The sequence below is a fragment of the Vulpes vulpes genome, chromosome 3, assembly GCF_048418805.1.
Source record: "Vulpes vulpes isolate BD-2025 chromosome 3, VulVul3, whole genome shotgun sequence".
Lineage (NCBI taxonomy): Eukaryota > Metazoa > Chordata > Mammalia > Carnivora > Canidae > Vulpes > Vulpes vulpes.
Genome location: NC_132782.1, coordinates 132,573,131 through 132,587,497, shown reverse-complemented (window position 1 = coordinate 132,587,497; position 14,367 = coordinate 132,573,131). Strand labels below are relative to the sequence as shown.

General features: G+C 37.4%; 1 protein-coding gene across 19 annotated transcripts in view; it reads right to left on the bottom strand.

Moving 5' to 3' along the window:
• The window catches only part of ZNF644 (zinc finger protein 644), a 105,656-nt gene that overhangs the window by 74,372 nt on the left and 16,917 nt on the right, over window positions 1-14,367 (bottom strand). The window lies entirely within an intron of this gene.

The following is a 14,367-nucleotide window of genomic DNA, read 5'->3' as shown; positions in this document are numbered from 1 at the left end:
GTAAAATTATCTGTGCAAATAACATGATTTTTTATGTAGAAAATCTTAAAGACTGTTAAAAAAATTAACTAAATGATTTCAGCAAAATTTCAGGATATCAGCATGTGAAGATCAGTTGCATTTCTATATACTAATAATGACCAATATGGAAAACAAGATTATGAAAATCTAACTTTCAGGAATGTCTGGGTGACTCAGTTGATTAAACATCCTGACTCTTAGGTCATGATTTCAGAGTGCTGAGATTAAGCCCCATGTGAGGCTCCAAGCTCAGTGGGGACTCTGCTTCCCCCCTTCTTCTGCCCTTCCCCCTGCTTGCTCATGTGCACTCTCTCAAATGAATAAATAAATATATAAACAAATGATAAATAGAATTGCCCTATGATCTAGCAATCCCAGTCCTGGCATATATCCAAAAGAATTCTAAGTGGTATCTCAAAGACAGATTTATATACCCATGCTCATTGCAGCATTATTCACAATAGCCAAATGGCAGAAACAAGCTGAAGTTCATCAACAGAGGAATAAAGAAAATGTGGTATATACATGGAACATTGGAATGGAATACTATGCAGCCTTTAAAAATAAGGAAATCCAACCACAAGCTACATTAAGGGTGAACCTTGAGAACGTTATGTTAAGTAAAATAAGCCAATCACAAAAGGATAAACACTGTATGAGTCCATTCATATGAAGTATTTATAGTCAAAATCAGAGGGGGGAAAAAGTGAAAAGGTTGTTACCAAAGCTTGGAAGTGAGGGGTGATAAAATTAGAATTTAATGGGTACAGAGTTTCAGTTTTGCAAAGTAAAAAGTTCCAGAGATCTGCTGCATAACAATGTGAATATCTTTAACACTACTGAACTGTACACTAAAAATGGTTAAGATAGTAAATTTAACGTTTTTTTAGCACCATTTAAAAAATAAACACCCAGAAAAAAAGTACATACAAAGATCAAGATAGATTAACAGGGATTGAGTCTGCCCTCCATCTGTTAAGCCTAAGAAACCAGAACTATATAAGAAACAACAGTTTTCATATCAGACAGGCAAACACCGAGGATGAACCCTAAGGGAAGGGAAACAGATGAGGTAAAACCTCCAATACTCCGAACTTACTACAGACCCTCACCTGGGGAGAGTACCCAGGGAGAGAATCTGGTGGTTTCCCCGAGTTGAGGAGACTGAATTGGAAGTCCAAAACTAAGACAGCTAGGGATTGCAGAGTACCAGAGAGAAGACAACTGCACAGAGCGAGAACATCCCTAAGTATTAAAACAAGCCAAGGCCAATGAAAGAGCCACTCAAAAGGATGACAAGAGGGGATCCCTGGGTGGCGCAGCGGTTGGGCGCCTGCCTTTGGCCCAGGGCGCGATCCTGGAGACCTGGGATCGAATCCCACATCGGGCTCCCGGCGCATGGAGCCTGCTTCTCCCTCTGCCTATGTCTCTGCCTCTCTCTCTCTCTGTGACTATCATAAATAAATGATAATAATAAAAAAAAATTTTTTAAAAAAAAGGATGACAAGATTTATTGCCCTATACTCATACAAAGCTAAAAATAAGACCTGTTTCTTTCAGACACCTAAATCCAGATAGCACTGCCTAGAGTAACCCTAGCCTAAATGCTTTTGAAAGACAGACCCAAAAGGGGAATGTGGCTCAGAAGGGAAGAAATCACAAAGTGGCATGAGGAAACTTTCAGGTGTGATAAATGTATTTAGTATCTCGTTTGTATGGTGATAGCTTCCTAAGTGTATACATACCTCAAACATTACACTGTATACTTAAATTGTGTACTTCATGTCAATTATTTCTCAATAAATTCATTTTTAAAACCTCAATTAAAACAAAACAACCCAATTACAAAATGGGCAGAAGACCTGAAGCAACAATCTTCTGGTGAATTCTTTAACCAAAGATATATGAATGAGAAGTATATGAAAATACACTCACTATCGATTGTCAGTAGAAGACTCAAACTTAAGCCATGATGAGCTATCACTATACAAGAATGGCTAAAATTAATAAAACCAATCATACCACATGTTGGTAAATGTGTGAAGGAACTGAAATGCTCATAGACTCATACAGGAAAATAAATGGTACAATTACTTTGTAAAGTTTCACCATTTCTTTTTTTTTTTTTTAAGATTTTATTTATTTATTCATGAGATGCAGAGAGAGAGAGAGAGAGAGAGAGGCAGAGACACAGGCAGAAGAAGAAGGCTCCTCACAGGGAGCCTGATGTGGGACTCGATCCTGGACCCCAGAATCACGCCCTAAGCCAAAGGCAGACACTCAACTGCTGAGCCACCCAGGCATCCCAAGTTTCCCCATTTCTTAACGGGTCAAATATACACCTACTCCATGTATGATCCAATCATTCCACTCCTAGGCATTTACCCAAAGAAATGAAAGCATATGTTTGCATAAAAACTTAACAAATGTTCACCTTTATTTGTAATAGCCAAAAGGTGAAGGAGAAAACATCCACCAACATGTGAACCCTTACATTATAGCTTTATAATAGAATAAATAAGAGTGAAGTAAGGATATATGCAATGTAGATGAATCTGAAAATAACTATGATGAGTGAAAAAAATATAGGCAAAAAGATTATATATTGTATAAGGGGAGGAGTAATAAATATGAAAGAATTAAAAAGGGGTACAATGAAATTTTGAGGGTAAAGGATATGTTTATTATCTTGATTGTGATGGTTTCATGGGTATATATAGATATCAAACTATTCAAATTGTACACATAAAACAAGATTTATTGTATGTCAATTATATTTTGACAAATCTGCTTAAGATCTCAATATGCAAATATTAATAAACTTAGGAAAACAATGAAATCTCAAATTAAAGAAGATACAGTAATAATGAAAAAGAACATTGTCGTTTATAACCAAAAAAGAACAGATGTAGAAATGAATCATCTTTCAACACCTACCAATGGTACTACAATTACAATTGGTAATTCAATGCATGAACAATGCTTCCAATATATCATCAGATGTATCTTACAAAACACGTGTAACTAGAGTCATCTGGGCCTCCAAACAGATTGATGTATTTAATTTATACTTGCCTAAACTTCTATACTCAAACACAGTTCCTACTGAAATATATAATAGTGCTCAATCTAGAACATAGAAAATTAATTTTACAGCATGAATAAAAAATACGTCTGCAAAAATAACTCCAATTTCAAACTACCCCATTATCCATGCATTTGGCAATGAGGCTTTGCAGTTTCTCCCATCAAGAGGTAATGTTTTCCCCTACCCTTTAACTCCAGGTTTCCTTTTAAGAAAGACCAACAGAATGCAACGCATGTCAGTTTGCAAATTCCGAGCTACACCTCAAGAGACCCTGCATACTTCTGCCCTTAGAATCCTGCCACCACCATAAGAACAAGTCCAGTCTAATCTGCTGGAGGATAATGAGAGCCCAAATAGTCCACAGGCCATCCTAGAGAACCCAGCCAAGAGCAGCAAAGCCATCCTCCTACACTGCTAAATAGAGACTCATAAATGAGCCTAACCAAGACCAGAAATAATGCTGAGCTGACTCACAGACTTGTTTTAATAATGTGTTTTAAACCACCAAGCTGTAATCTGTTACACAGTAATAGCTAACAAGTTATTTTAGATTAATAATTGGTCTAGATCTCAATTATGAAGGCAAGGGAAAAAGAGACATAAAAAAAGTCTCTTTTACTGTTTTATTAGCAGTGACTCTACAAAACATCCTGTCAGTTTGTCAATCTCAATACACATACAAACTGAGCAAAATCATTTTTACAAATCATGTTACGAGCCAACTATTATTTTTTGTGAAATTCTGTTGCTAGACAGCTTTACTAGATTCAACTATATAATGAAATTTTTCAGGATATTCCAAAAATCTATGAACACTATTACAGAAAAATCTGCTATCTTCTAATATTCTTTTTCCTATTTATGTTTTTAATAATAAATTTATTTTTTTATTGGTGTACAATTTGCCAATATACAGAATATGATATTCTGATTGCCCATTAATAAAAACACTCTAACTCAACTGTTACAGTGGTGGCAATCACAGGGCCCTGGAATGAGGGATGAACAAGTGATACCCAGGCTGACGAGAATTCCTCAGGTAGCCACAGTAATTTGTTCACGGATGAGAACGTAGGCCAGAGTGGCAAAATAAAAATCCTTCTCAGGATATTCCAAGTATTAGGAAAGGTACACTCTTCATTAGAAGTAACAGCTGTGAGAATTATGTATGTTGGAGCAGCCAGTGGCCATCTCTGCCACTTCCTAACTTATTTAGGAATGAATCCACCACAGAAAAAACCCAAGCCAAGAGATATAAATATTATCACAATGAATCATATGCACTTATGAATCCAAACATTCCTGAAATAACTGTAGTAGTAGCAGAACAGTAAATGCTTATCAATCCCCTTTGATACCTACTAGAGAAACTGAACAAAATATTAAAAACAATCACTTGAAGGCACCAAAAAGTTGACACAGCAGTAAAGAAGGACCAGGTCAAGGTCTAAGAAAGGATGGAAACCTACCAGATACAAACCCAGCACCATGGGGCACCTTGGTTGGTTAAGTGGCTGCCTTTGGCTCAGGTCATGATCCCAGGGTCCTGGGACTGAGCCTGAGCCCCTCATCAGGCTTCCTGCTCAATGGAGAGTCTGCTTCTTCCTCTCTCTCCACCATTCCTCTCCCACCCCCAACTTGTGCTCACTCTTCTCTTTCTCAAATAAAATCTTAAAAAAACAAAAACAAAAACTAACCAGCATCCAAGGATGCTTTTGCCTTGGGGATTTTTGCCAATCTAGATGGGGCAGGTGAGAAATGGATTTCTGACATTTTACAGAGTTAACGGTGGAATGCAAGGTTCAGAAATGGTGGGAACCATACTAAATGTTGCCCATTATTTGAGCTGAGACCCCAAAGGACTAAACTCTAATGAGCCAGAAGTAAACAAGTCATTGCATGTACCTAAAGATTATTTAGGTGAACAAACAAAAAAACTTTAATCCCTAAAATTTAATTAAAGTAATCCCAGGCTGCTGGAGACCCCAGGTGTGGTACAAGCAAACAAAAATCATCTCTGGAAAAAGGTATCACCATAGGACTCAGAATTTAGGCCTGGAAAGGCAGCTGAAAATTTAAATGAGAGAACATGGCAGTGAGAGAACCAGAGAAGCAGTCAAATGAAAATTCTCAGTATAAACTTTGTCCCAGGGCAGCCCCGGTGGCCCAGCGGTTTAGCACTGCCTTTAGCCCGGGGTGCGATCCTGGAGACCCCAGATCAAGTCCCACGTCAGGCTCCCTGCATGGAGCCTGCTTCTCCCTCTGCCTGTGTCTCTGCCTCTTTCTGTGTCTGTTGCGAATGAATAAATAAAATCTTTAAAAAATGAAAATAAAAATAAACTTTGCCCCTATCAGTAGATGGCTGATAAACTATGTATGCCCAGAGAACTGAAGGGATGAAGGGGGAAAAGTTAGCAGGAGCTAGTAATTTTACACTTGAAAAACAGAACTGTACTACTGATGCTTTTTCAAAAGGGTGAATTACTCAAGTGTGCATAGTTTGGGCAACAGGAAGCTGAAGCCTTAGAAGGCTGAAGTGCCAGAGGACAGAACCCAAGTCCAGGAAATTAGTGGAATCCCTAAAAGCTAGAAAATCACAGGGCAAGCATCAAAATCAGACTATAAATTTCACCCAACAATTCCCAGAAGAACATTAATAGAAACTAGCATCACTAAAACATATTCATAATGTCCAGTTTTCAAGCAAAAATTATACCATACTGAGGAAAAAGGGGGAGGCCAATTGATATTGACCCTGCGTACCCTGAATTTTAAAGGGTTAGCATATAGATTCAAAGCAGCTATTTTAACTATACTATAATATTAAAAGAAAATAAAGTCAAAGAATTGATAGAGACTATGAAAAAGAAAGCTGAAAGGTAAAATAACTGAAATAAATTCAGGGACACCTGGGTGGCTCAGCGGTTGAGCGTCTGTCTTCAGCTCAAGATGTGATCCCAGGGTCCTGGATTGAGTCCCACATTGGGCACAGCGCCTTGTGTGGAGCCTGCTTCTCCCTCTGCCTGTGTCTCTCATGAATCAATCAATCAATCAATCAATCAATCATTTTAAAAAATCAACAGAAGGGGGTGATGAGAGGTAGCAGAACAATCAGTAAGCTTGAAATACGGCAATAAAGCTGTCCAGAGAACAGAAAGTAAAATAGATGAAAAAAATTAACAGTCTCACACCAGCATCAGGCAATTCAACATAAATATAACCCAACTGAACATGGACATACAAGAAGCAACAGGAAAGAATAAAAAAGGTTAAAAATAATGTTTGTTGAAGAAATAATAGCCAAAATAACTCAGATGATAGGAAACATTAATTTACAGATCCAAGAATCTCAACAAACCCAAGTAGGATAAACATAAAGAACCATTTCTACATATCACTGTCAAGCCTTGAAAGGCCGAAGACAAAACCTTGAGATCAGCCAGAGAAAAATGGCTACATTTAGGAAATGACAATACAAGTAATGGCTGACATCATCAGAAAAAATGGGACATACTAGAGCAACATCTTCTATATACAGCGATACTATCATTCAAAATGAAGGTGAATAAAAAAAGGTATTTTCAGATAAAAATGAGACTTGGGGGTAGCAGACAAAACAGAGTTTTAAAAAATGACGGGGGGGATCCCTGGGTGGCGCAGCGGTTTGGCACCTGCCTTTGGCCCAGGGCGCGATCCTGGAGACCCGGGATCGAATCCCACATCGGGCTCCCGGTGCATGGAGCCTGCTTCTCCCTCTGCCTATGTCTCTGCCTCTCTCTCTCTCTCTCTCTCTGTGACTATCATAAATAAATAAAAATTTAAAAAAAATGACAGGGGAAGGAGAGAATAAAACTACTTAATCCAAAAAGACAACAAGAAAGGTGAGAAAAAGAACACAAAAGAATATATAGAAAGCATATTAGATTGTATATTTAGGCCCCGATACATCAACAATTATATGAAATCTAAATAAACTTTATAATTAAAATATGAAGTGTTCGATCAGATTGAAAGAAAAACAATGATATGGTGGATACATGAAGCAGTTATGGAACAAAAAAGCACAGAAAATTTTATTTTATTTTATTTTTTTAGAAAATTTTAAAATAAAGGTTGGGGGGTGGGGGCACATGGGTGGCTCAGTGGGTTAAGTGTCTACCTTTCAGCTCAGGTCATGATCCCAGGATCTTGGGATAGAGCCCCACATCAGGCTCCCCCTTCAGCGGAAGCGTGCTTCTCCCTCTCCCTCTGCCTGCCGTTCCCCCTGCTTGTGCTCTTTCTCTATGTCAAATAAATAAATAATATCTTTAAAAAGGGGCAGCCTGGGTGGCTCAGCGATAGCACTGCCTTTGGCCCGGGGTGTGGTCCTGGAGACCCAGGATCGAGTCCCACGTCATCAGGCTCCCTGCATGGAGCTTGCTCCTCCCTCTGCCTATGTCTCTGCCTCTCTCTCTGTCTCTCATGAATAAATAAATAAAATCTTAAAAAAAAAAAAACCATAAAAAAAAAAAACAGTTGAGGGGAGACCACCCAAATGCTAACTACAAAGCCCATGTAGCCATATTACTATCAGTTAAGGTAGACTGCAAAGAGCATTACCAAACACAAGGAGAAATAATGATGATAAAACGTTCAACTCATCAGAAACATTAAACAATTCTAAATTTGCAAAAATGGGCAGCAATACAAGAAAGACAAATCCATAGTAACAGATTTTAATACATCTCTAATTGAATCAACATGCTGCATCTAAATTGGTGAGGATATAGAAGTTTTAAACATGCTTAATAAAACTGACTTGACTCATATAAATACTGTACCCAAAAACCTACAGAACACATTCTTTTCAAATATTTATAAAACCTAGCAAATGTATTAAAAGGTTCCATTACATTTGGAATCAGGGAAATGGGAAATAAAACCACTACACATCCACTAAAATGACTAAAATTAAAGATTAACAGTACAAAATGTTGGTGAAGATGTTAAAGATGCAGTACAAAAGTGTTGATGAGACTGTAAATTGTCACAAAACACTTTCGGGAAAAAATTTTTTTTAATCTTCTGAAATTAAACACAAATACACTCTAAAACCAAGCTATTAAACTCCCAGATATTTACCAAATATAAATCTGTGCCTGTGTGTACTAGGAGACATGTACAAGGAAATACAAAGCAGCATTTTTCAGAAAAGCCTACCAAGTAGAGACAATCCAAATTTCTATCAGTAACAGAATGGGTAAATTGTGGGCTATTCATATAATGTACTATACTGTACAGGCATACCTGAGAGATATGGGTATGGTTCCAGACTGCTACAATAATGGAAAATTGTAATAAAGCAATCAGATGAATTTCTGGTTTCCCAGTGCGTATAAAAGTTGTGTTTACACTATATTGCAGTTTATTAAGTATGCAATACCATCATGTCTTTTAAAAATTACATACCTTAATTTTAAAAGATTTTATTGCTAAAAAACGGCTAACCATTTTCTGGGTTATCAGCAAGTCATAATCTTTTTGCTGCTCTTGCCTCAATGTTTTTGTTTTAAAGATTTTGTCAGAGAGAACAAGCAGGGGGGGTAGGAGAGAGAGAGAGAGAGAGAGAGAGAGAGAGAGAGAGAGAGAAGCTCCCTGCTTGGCAGGGAGCCCGATGTGGGGCTTGATCCCAAGATCCTGGGATCGTGACCTGAGCTAAAAGCAGACACTTAACCAACTGAGCCACCCAGGCACCCTTGCCTCAATGCTTATGATTGCTAACTAATCAGGGTGGTGAATCATAAAGATTAGGGGGTTGTGGCAATTTCTTAAAATAAGACAACAATGAACTTTGTCACATCTATGGACTCTTCCTTTCATGAACTATTTCTCTGTAGTATCTGGTGTTGTTTGATAACATTTTACCCATAGAACTTTTTTCAAAATTGGAGCCAAATCCTCTCAAACCCTGTTGTTGCTTTATCAACTAAGTGTTTGTATTATGTATATCCTTTGTTGTCATTTCAGCTGTCTTCACAGCATCACCAGGAGTAGATTCCATCTGAAAAAAGCACTTTTTTTCTTTGCTCATCCTTGAATTCTTCATCCATTCAAACTATTCAAACTTTATGAAGAGACTGCAGCCATCCAGTCACATCTTCCGTTGGTTTTCTTGCTATTTCCACCACATCTGCAGTTACTGCCTCCACTGAAGTCCTGAGCCCCTCCAAGTCATCTATGAGGGTTGAATTCAACTTTTTCCAAATTCCTGTACATGTTTTTATCTTGACCACTTTTCATAAATTATGTTAATGGCATCTAGAATGGTGAATCCAGGTTTTCAACTTACTTTGGTCCACATCTATCAGAGGAATCCCTATGTATGGCAGCTACAGTCTTACAAAACGTACATCTTAATAAGAAGTCGTGAAACTTGAATTTACTCCTTGAAACCACGGGCTGCAGAATGGATATTGGGTTAGAGGCATGAAAACAACTTTTACCTCACTGTACATCTTTGTCAGTGAACACTGTCAGTGAGCAGTAATATTTACAAGGGAATCTTTTTCTAAGCAGTAGGTCTGAACAGTAGGCTTAAAATAATCAGTGAAACATATTATTAAAAAATATGCTGTCAATCAGGCTTTGTTATTCCATTTATACAGCATAGGCAGAGTAGATTCAGTGCAATTCTTAAGGGCCCTAAGACTTTTGGAATGGTAAATGAGCACTGGCTTCAACCTAAAGTCACCAGCTGCATCAGCCAGCTCTTTGAAGGTTTGAAGCCAAGCACTGGCTTTTCCTAACTATGAAAGTCCTACATGGCATCTTCTTCCAATAGAAAGCTGCTTTGTCTATATTAAAAATGTTTAGTGTAGCCACCTTTGTTAATTATCTTAGCTAAATACCTTCTGAATAACTTGCTGCTTCACCTTGCCCGTTTATGTTCTAAAGAAGGTTCTTTCATTAAACCTCATAAACCAAACTCTGCCAGCTTCAAACAGTTCTTCAGCAGTCTTCTCACCTCTGTTAGTCTTTACGGAATTGAAGAGTTAGGGCCTTGCTCTGGATTAAGCTATGGTTTATGGGAATATTGTGGCTGGTTTGATCTTCTATCCAGACCACTGAAACTTTCCCTAAATCAGCAATAAGGCTGTTTCACTTTCTCATAATTCATAGGTTCACGTGTAGCACTTTTAATTTCCTTCAAGAACTTTCCCTTTGCATTCACCACCTTGACTGTTATAAGAGGCCTAGCCTTGGCCTTATCTCAGCCTTTGATGTGCTTTCCTTACTAAGCTTAATAATTTTTAAGCTTCTGATTTAAAGTGAGAGATGTGCGGGGCACCTGGGTGGCTCAGTGGTTGAGCATCTGCCTTTGGCCCAAGTCAAGATCCTGGGGTCTGGGGATTGAAACCTGCACTGGGCTCCCCACAGGGAGCCTGCTTCTCCCTCTATGTCTCTGCCTCTCTCTATGTGTCTCTCATGAATAAAAAAAATCTTAAAAAAAAAAGAGACACATACAACTTTTCCTCTCACTTAAAAACTTAGAAGCCACTGTAGGGTTATTAATAGGCCTACTTTCAATATTGTTGTGTCTCACGAAACAGGGAGGCCCAAGTCAAAGGAGAGAGATGGGGGAACAGCCAGTCAGTGGAGCAATCAGAACACGCACAATATTTAAGTTTGTCATCTTATACGGCTGTGGTTTGTGGCACCCCAAAATAATTTTAATAGTAACATCAAAAATTATAAAATTACTGATCACAGATCACCATAAGAAATATAATTAGTAAGTGTGAAATGTTGCAAGAATTACCAAAAAGACATGAAGTGAGCAATGCTGCAAGAGCTGTTGGAAAAATGGTGCCAACAGACTTACTGGATACAGGGTTGCCACACACCTTAAATTTGTAAAAAACAAAACAAAACAAAACAAAAAACCACACACACACACACACACACACACAAAAGCAAAAACAAAAAACAAAAAACCCACACTATTTGCAAAGCTCAACGAAGTGCAATTAAATGAGGTATGCCTGCACGGCAATGAAATGGAATGAACTATAGTCACATGAAAAAATAAAAATGAATCTCACAAACAATGCTGGGAATGCCAAGACTCATTTATATAAATTTCATTAGTAAGAAAACAATATATAGTTCAAAAAGTAGTAAAAATATAAAACAAAAAGGTGACTACCATAAAAGGCAACATGGTAGTCTCCCAAGGACAAAGGGGGAGGTTTGACTGGAAAGGAACAGAGCAGAGGAACTATAGCAATGTTTTCATTGACTAGGAGTTCATTAAGGAGGTATGTCTTTTTGAATTCTGAAGTTGTACATTTTTTTTTACCATGCATTATTCTAATTTTAATTTTCCACACTAAAAACATCTCAAAATTAATAATATAGACATTTAAGGCTTTGCATTTTTCCCCGAAGCAAAGCACTGACATTATGCTATAGTATTGTTTTTAATTAAAATTATACAAATGTGTATTTCAAGAATCAAATAAAGCTTGTTGAGAAAACAACAGCACTACCCACTACCTCTCCTCTAGCCAGCCTTCCCCCATCTGATTTTTAAATAACTTGGTTATACCGGCTTTACATTTTGCATCTAATTGCCTCCTACATAGGAAAATTAACTCTCCTGTGTTCCTTCTATATTTTCTATAACCTCCTCACAAGGCCCTATATGGGAATGGCTAGCTGACTTTTCACAAAGGTAAAAAATGTAATTCAATGGGGAAAAAAAAAGGTCTTCTCAACAACTCGTGCTGGAATAACTGAAAATAAAGAAAGAAAAAAAAAGAATATCAACAAATCTCACACTCTATAGCAATGTTAATCTAAAATGCTATAGATTTAAATGTAAAATGTAAAAATATTAATCCTATACAAGCTAGAAACGAAATCATCAGGATCTAGACCTAGAGAAAGAATTCTTAGAAATAACACCAAAAGCAAGATCCATAAAAGAAAAAATGTGATAAGGTGGACTTCATCAAAACAAAAATCTTTTATTTACTGTGAAAGATCCTGTTAAGAGGATTAAAAAACAAGTGAGTTGGAGAAAATATTTGCAAACTACCTAAACAGTCTCTAATCTAAAATAGAACTCTCAAAACTAAACAGTAGGACATAGCAAGAAATATCAAAATAAGGACGTTTGAAAAACATCATCTCCATTAAACTAACAAGAACAATGGCAAAAATAAAGTCAACATTTTCTAAACGAGAAATTAACCAAAGTCTTGCCTCAATCTGGGGAAAATTTATTCAAGAAAGATGGCTAAATCCTGATTAAGACTAGCAAACTTTGTGACATTTTATTTTGTCCTATTCCCATTCTCCCACTACAGTTTTACAGTAGCTTTCGAAGTCAATAGTCTGGGCGCCTGGGTGGTTCAGTCAGTTGACCATTTGCCTTTGGCTCAGGTCGTGAATCCCACATCAAGGTCCCCACAGGGAGTCTGTTTCTCTCTCTGCCTATGTGTCTCTCATGAATAACTACATAAAATTAAAAAGAAAAAAAAAGTCAACAGTCCACAAGCCTATTGAAAACCATAGCCAGCAGCTATATGGGGGTGGAGGCCAGGTTGGAGGGGGTGGGGTGCCCAAGAGGGTGGGATCACCTCTACTACATTACCATTCCCAAAGGACTGTCATTATTTGACATGTTGGTGGTTTCTTCGAAGATTCTACTCCTAAAACTATTTTTTAAAAATATTTTATTTATTTATTTGACACAGAGGGCAAGAAAGCATGCAAGCAGGAGGAATGTCAGGCAGAGGGAGAAGTAGGCTCCCCAATGAGCAGGAAACCTGATGTGGGGCTTGCTCCCAGGACCAGAGGATCATGACCTGAGCCAACGTGAGACACTTAACTGACTAAGCCACCCAGGCACCTTCCTGCAAAGCTATCCTAAGAGTTCACCCAATGCAAAAACAAAACAAAACTTTTCCCCAAGGTTATTTGTCAAAAAACTATCAGAGGCAATTGTTTCATATTGCAGCTGACCAAGGGAGTGGCTAACAGCTGAGACAAATAATAAGCTAACCACAGAGCTTAAAAATAAAAGCTGGATGCTAAGAAAAGCTGTAATATATCCCTGAGAATATAGATGGTCAGTTGTAAGCACAGAGATGTGCATATGCTCAAGAAAGGCCTGAGAAGGCCCTAACCACTCACCTCTGGCTAACCAGAAGCTCTGCATAAGCAGGAAGTGAAGAGTGAGGCAAAATTACAAAATTCCATTCTGAATGTTGAGACTGGGAGACTTAACTGATTCCAGGCATTTAAGGACATCTCTGTCGAACTATCAGACCACTAAGCTAACTGAGTAGACTTCAGTGGCCACCCATGATAAAGAATACAGATTATACAGAATTTGTTTAAAAAAACTGTTTATTAGTTCAATGAACAACAAATGGTTAACAACAACAAGCACTGGGATGGGGAGAATATCTGATTATCAGAACTGCCACATTATTTAAAATGTAGTTTTCAACAACAAAAAGCCTTAAAAACACATATATAAGAAAGAATGACTCATACACATGGGAAAACAAACAAAAAGCAGTTAGTAGAAACTATCCAACGAAACAGACATCAGACTTAATAGGCAATGTTTACAAATCACCTTAAACGTGTTCAAAGAACTAAAGGAAATCTATGTCTAATGAACTAAAGGAAAGTATGAAATGGATGTCTCACAAATACAAAATACAGATAAAGAGACAAATCATAAAAAAGAGTGAAACAGAAATGAATTGAAAAGTAAAAAAATTTACCTAAAATAAAAAATTCACCAGAAGTCTTCAGCAGCAGATTTGAGTAAGCAGAAGAAAGAAATCAGTGGATCTGAAGATTGAGATTATCTACTCTGAAAACAGAAAAACAAATGAAGAAGGGAAAAAAAACAGGAGTCTAAGATGCCTGAGGGACACCATTAAGCATGCCAATATACACATAATGGGAGCCCCAAAGAGAGAGAGGAGGGAAAAGGGCAAAAACAGTATCTGGATAAACAATGACTAAAAATTCCTCTAATGAAAAATACTAACTTTTTCATTACTCGAGAAGCTCAAAAACTACAATAAACTCAGAAAACAGAGAAGCCTAAAAAAAAAAAAAAAAAAACCAGAAGCCTGAAAGGCCATTAGATAAGTTATTTGTCACATACAGAGATCCTCTATAAAATTAATAGTTAATTTCTTATCAGAAACCATAAAAGCCAAAAGGCAATAGGAAGACATTCAAAGTAATGA